Source organism: Euphorbia lathyris, chromosome 2, assembly GCF_963576675.1.
Source record: "Euphorbia lathyris chromosome 2, ddEupLath1.1, whole genome shotgun sequence".
Lineage (NCBI taxonomy): Eukaryota > Viridiplantae > Streptophyta > Magnoliopsida > Malpighiales > Euphorbiaceae > Euphorbia > Euphorbia lathyris.
In genome coordinates this window covers 102476614-102482585 of record NC_088911.1, presented here as the reverse complement: position 1 = coordinate 102482585, position 5972 = coordinate 102476614, and positions in this window count along the sequence as shown.

Genomic DNA, 5972 nt, shown 5'->3' with positions numbered 1-5972 from the left:
AACCGAAACTTTCAAAACTGTATTAAAAGTATATAATTCCTTCCAGGCGGATAAGGTAATTTTATTGACTGTATTCCCCATTCCTACTTTCTGATATATCTGTCTGAGAAGAGTTAATCGGCCATTTCTTAGAGAGATAAATGTAGGTGTTTAAGGAAATGATATGATAAAAGAAGAAATTATTTGGATGTAATGTAGGATTTGAATAATTTGTTTACAAAGAGAAATGATGTTTTGGTGAAGGGTTAGTGTATAGAAAAGAGGTAATTGTGTTTGGGAAGAGGTAAATTTTCTGGAAAAATCATCTGTCACGTCTAACATCCTGTTTCATAAAATTTCTTTTCCTTCTGATGTATCTGCCGGCCAAATTTCTTTTCTGTAGACTCCTTCTGTGAATTTATATTGATGATCAAATCTCCAGTTTACCTTTTGAGAAACTTGAATTTTTTTTTTTATCTGCAAACATCTAATTGCAAACGTTAAATAACAACGAGGATTTAGTCCTAGTGACCATCCTCAAAAATAAAATACTATAAAGATAAATAAATATATTGTTAACCAAGGTTCAGAATAAAACACGAAAAATATAAATTTTTGTTAAAAATTTGGCGTTCCCCGACAACGGCGCCAAAAACTTGTTGAGCGATTTCCGCAAGTGCACGGTATACGCTTGTAGTAATAAAAGATATCGAACCCACAGGGAACGCTTTTTAACTAAAAGCTTATTTAATTCAATTTTATTCGTGTCTTTAGGTTTAACAAAAGAATATCGTTTAATTGATTGTATTGGTTCGGGTAAATTAGGATTAGATAAGAATATTATATTGAATTTAGAGAACAATTTTGTCTTGAGATTTTGATTACAAGACAGATACTTCCGTAATTGGAATAAATATAAGGTATAAAACTTATTTTCATAAAGCAAAGAAAACAACTTTAACTTTGGAAAGATTATGGACATGTAACAATGTAGGAATTTATTCAATTAAATGGCTTTGAACCGTAGAAATCTCTCTGGATCAGAGCAGATTGCTACCTTAATCAAACTAGTATTTTATGTCTGATAAGCCGCGATCAGCGATCATATCATCCATAAAAACTAAATCTGTCAAGTGTTCAACAAAGTTCTTATATGAATAAGATGGAATAGAACGTTTTAATAAAAACACCAATTTATCATTTTGAAAATCATTTTGCCAGAACAATATCAAAATAACAACAGAAAGAATGTATTGAATAAATAAGTATATCATTAATGAAATGTGAATCTTCACAAGTTAACAGAGAAGTAGAAACTTGGATAGCATTGCAGCGAAAACTTTGAGATCCGGGTCGTCAATCTTTCTCTCAAACTCCGTAGGTTCGTCAAACCTCATGCGCTTCAGCCGTCAATTCTTCTCGCTGGATCTTCGGAATAGAGACTGGTCTCGTCCACTACCAGAATGAAAACTAAACTAATACTGTGTTTATAACTAATCTAAATACAATTCGTGTACAGCACGATTGTTTACAGAAATGAAATCTAACTTTCTGATTCTTTTCTGAATCAGAAACTCAACATAACAACTTTCTTCTCTAATTTCTCTAACTTTTCCAACCTAACCAACCTTGATTTCTGAAATGGATCACTTATTTATAGTTGTTGAAGGGTTGTAAATGCGGGTCGTGTCTGCTGGTGAAGGGTCGCTTTTATCCGAACGAACAGACGCGTTTTTCCGTTTTAAACATGTGTTTAGTGTGCAGGGAGGTTCGCTGTCGCGACTGAGATTCTGAAAATCTCAGTCGTGACAGGGCGTATAGGGGCGAGCTTGAAACTTCATTTTTCCCCCGAGCCGGCCTCCGCAAGTCGCGACTGAGATTTTCAAAATCTCAGTCGCGACAGAGAGATGTTTCCCTGTCTCTCGACTGCTTTTCGTCCTCCTTGAGCGTTCTTCTGACTGATATGCATTCTTGGTACGTTTTTTAGGTTTTTCCTCCATTTTAGCTCCGTTTTAGCTCCGTTTTGGCTCCTATTTGGATTTAACCAAATAATTAAGTACCTTGCATCAAAGAAGTAAATAAAGACGTAAAAGTATTCCAAATGAATATAATTAGCACGATTTTAATGTAAATTTAATGTATTTATGTATGATAATTTAGGTATATTTTGGGCTTAACAATATGGTTACCCAAGGCCTGACCGACCTTTTCAGAGAAAAAAACCGCAGAAAGATTATAAATCTGTACCCAAAATTCAACTTTATGTAAGGGTACATGTGAATGATCTTGTCCTGGCTTGATAATTTTCACAGGAAGCAAACAATTATCATACGTCCATGGGATGTTATCAATTACCCATTTAAGATCATATTCATGGTAAAATCGGAAAAGGATCAAACCACCTTCCAGTTCCGTGACAGTCATCTTCCTCCCCAGTCTCCAAATTCTCACCATCATACTTGAGAGATGCTGTAATTTAACCATTTTATCGGAGATTAGGGTTCCGATTAGACACAGGTCTGTGTCAGCGGTCGTCTGATTTTCCACCAGGCCGTCAAATTCCAGACCGTCACCGTTTATGTCAAGATTTTCCATCTGTGATTCCATTTGCGATCTATCTTGCTTGTGCGTCTTGATTTTGCTTTGGCTCTGATTTATATTTATTTGTTATGATATTAAATAAATATTATTAGTATAGTTAATATTATACTATGTTATAAGATTAAATACGAATAGAATTATAATTTTCATATGATTTTTTAATACCGGTTAAACCTCGGTTGGACCTCGGTTAAACCTCAAACCAACCTTTTATCTTTTCCGATTCTTTGACCGGTTCGGTTTTGACAACCATGGGTAAACCCTTTAGTCAGAATATTTTAATTAAAAATATATATATTTCTTTTGTTTCTAATATTTTATGCTTTGATTGACTAGTTCAATTTATGTTGCACTTACTATGTGCATGACCTCCAATAATAATAAAAAATGGATGCTCATACAGATTGATTCAAAGAGTTGTTATTTTATATTATTTTCATTTAGTGTTTTTTACGTCCATGATTTTATCTTTGTCATTTGTACATAATTATTTTATTGCGAAACTCTCTTGTTGTTGGAAGGGAGATACTGTACTGTACCTGCAGGTACTCGTCTCTATCCAATCCTAATGGAACTATTTGTATCCTATATAAAAGAATATAAAACTGGTATGGGATTAAAACCATTACCTGATACTCGTTACTGATGTAGATTAAGTCGATATGAACGGTTTTAATCGTAAACCGCTAAAGAACACAATCTTCTCAAGCTTAACTTAAAGGTTGAATAAACCCATAAGCATGAAATCCTTACTCCAACGGAGGCTCAAAAGTTTAATATTATCAAAAGTTAGCTTTCAATACAAAAAGAGAGGTTTTTATACCTTCTCTAAATTAAGGGATAAAGACTAAAAGCCCATACTAGGGTTAATACAAATTGAAAGCGATAAAGTGAAAGTTTTAATCGTAAACCAACAAAAATATTCTTCTCTAGTTAAACTAGAAGGAGTGAATCCCAAGATAAAGATATAAATCTTGAATTCTCAAAGAGAAAGTTTAAGTTGATCAAAAAAGTTCATTTTCCTTACAAAGATGGGGTTTAAATACTTCCCCTAAAGAAAACTAAAAAACATAATTACCCTTACTAGGGTTATAACTAAAGAAAGAAAATAAAGGGTAAATTAGGCTAAATTAGGCAGAATTATATCCTTCCTTTTGAAGGAAAGAAATCTTGTAAAATAGGTAGATTATATATGAAGACTTATAGAATAGGTAAGATGTATATCCTTCCTTGTGAAGGAAAGAAAGCTGGTGGCTATCATTCCTAGACAAGGAAGGAAACTTCACTCCTTGAAAAGGAAGTAGTCTTTAGGATTCGCTTTAGTTATTCATCCAACATACGCCATCAGGTGCACGTGTTGTTCGTCTTGTCTACATCTGAAGATGATTTGCCAAGATTCAAGGTAGAGTGAGATCCGCCAAACTGGGTTGAAGTAGATACAATAGGTAGATCCGTCGAAGTAGATACATCCATGGAGATACAACGAATAGATAGGCTAAGGTAGATCCACCCAGGTAGATATTGGAAGTAGATACGTCGATGAGTAGATACACCAAGGTAGATACGTCGAAGTAGATCCGCCCAACTAGATACCTAAAAGAGATACATCCAAGAAGATACCTCGAGTAGAGTCGCACAGGTAGATCCGCCCAGAAGAAAAGATAGTTTTCTCCTCTTTTGAACCACTTCCCCCACATATCTGGCGGAATCTGTTACCTTACTACTTTTCTAATCTCGAATTGAAACTTGCTGAAAAGATGTCCTCATCAAGGGTTATAAGTCTAGTAATACTTCTAGGGATAAAATAGGGGTAAGGAACAAGTAATAGCAAAAATATAATTAAGGGGCAGTGGTAAGAGTAAATAAGAGGAAGCAGCCATTATCTCTTTCCTAAGAACTTGGAGAGGAAGTATTCCTTAATCCAAGCATGTTCACACGCTCCGCATGGGTGAGCTCCTGAACTTGGCTCGTCTTGGTTGGCCTCTCCACGCTCCGTGTGTTTGAACTCACGCTCCGCGTGACTCGGCTCCTGGTCACTCGAGCAAGCGATGTCCTCATCAATTACCCATCATATTTTTTTATACATTAAAAAATATTATTGAAGTCTATATACTTTCTCGAATCTCTTTTCCGTCAGATCTACACCTGTTAGCTATACTTTTATCGTTTATTCTTTTTTCGGTCTTAGCAAGAGCGGAAGGTTCATCTTGTCCGCAGATCTATAGATCTGCGTGGTTGCAAAAAAAGAAAGGACTTAGATCCAAATGTCCGGAAGAGACTAAATGATGAAGAATGGATTACAACTGTTTTTCAATGGGATTCGACTTACGAGGAGTATATGATTTCTATTTTGTTGTATTTGTACTTTTTATGGTTTTTATTTGCTCTTTGTAGACTTTTTACTACTCTTTGTAGTCTTTTTCTTGCTCTTTGTAGTCTATTTTCTTCCTTTTGTGGATCTTGTACTGGCTATTGCCTGTATGGATGGGAAGTTTTATCGTGTTGTATTTATACTCTGTGATTCTATGGAATGAAATACCGCATCTTTATCAAGAAAAAAAAACATTTTGTTTTGTTTGAGATTTTTATTTCCTTAACATTTGGTTGACTATAAAATTATAGGTGAATTCACATACAATTTATGGTTAATTTAAAATAAAATATTATAGTTTTACATTTTTTTACAGATCGGTACTTTTGGTTAGTAAAATTTTCATTTTTTCAAATTTGACCGATATAACGATCTTAAAATGAAAATTTTCAAGATTTAAATTTGTTTAGTATCATATTTACTATGGAACTAGATTTTTTATTTTTTTAAAATATCATTTTTGGAATTTTCTCTCTCATAAAAAAACAACACTTAATAAATGGCCTCAAACCTAAAATGTTGAAGAATTAGAATTGCTTCAAATATCATTTGATTTTTAAAAAATTTCATTTTGAAATCGTTATCAATCAAATTTAGAAAAACAAAAATTTTGCCCAAATACCGTTTTGTAAAAAAAATAATGAAACGATAGGATTTTATTTGAAATTAATCCAATAATTTATTTAGCTACATCACATCACGTGATAGTCATATCTTTGAATGTAACAATAGAAAAAGTATATATGTTTGAATTAAAGTCCAACGCCACATATTTGCAATCAAATACACATTTTTCTGTCAGGGCTTTTGACTATAGAATTTCTAAGTTAGAAAATTTTGCATCGAAGAAAAATCAATTTTGACGACTTATATTGATACCAATAAAATAAATCTGACGAACTTTTGATGTATAAAATAAGATAAAATAATTTTACTTTATTTTAACAAAATCACATTTTATAAAATATCAAATAGTGTGGATATTCAATTACTTTTAGTTTGCATATATTACATGAGTCAT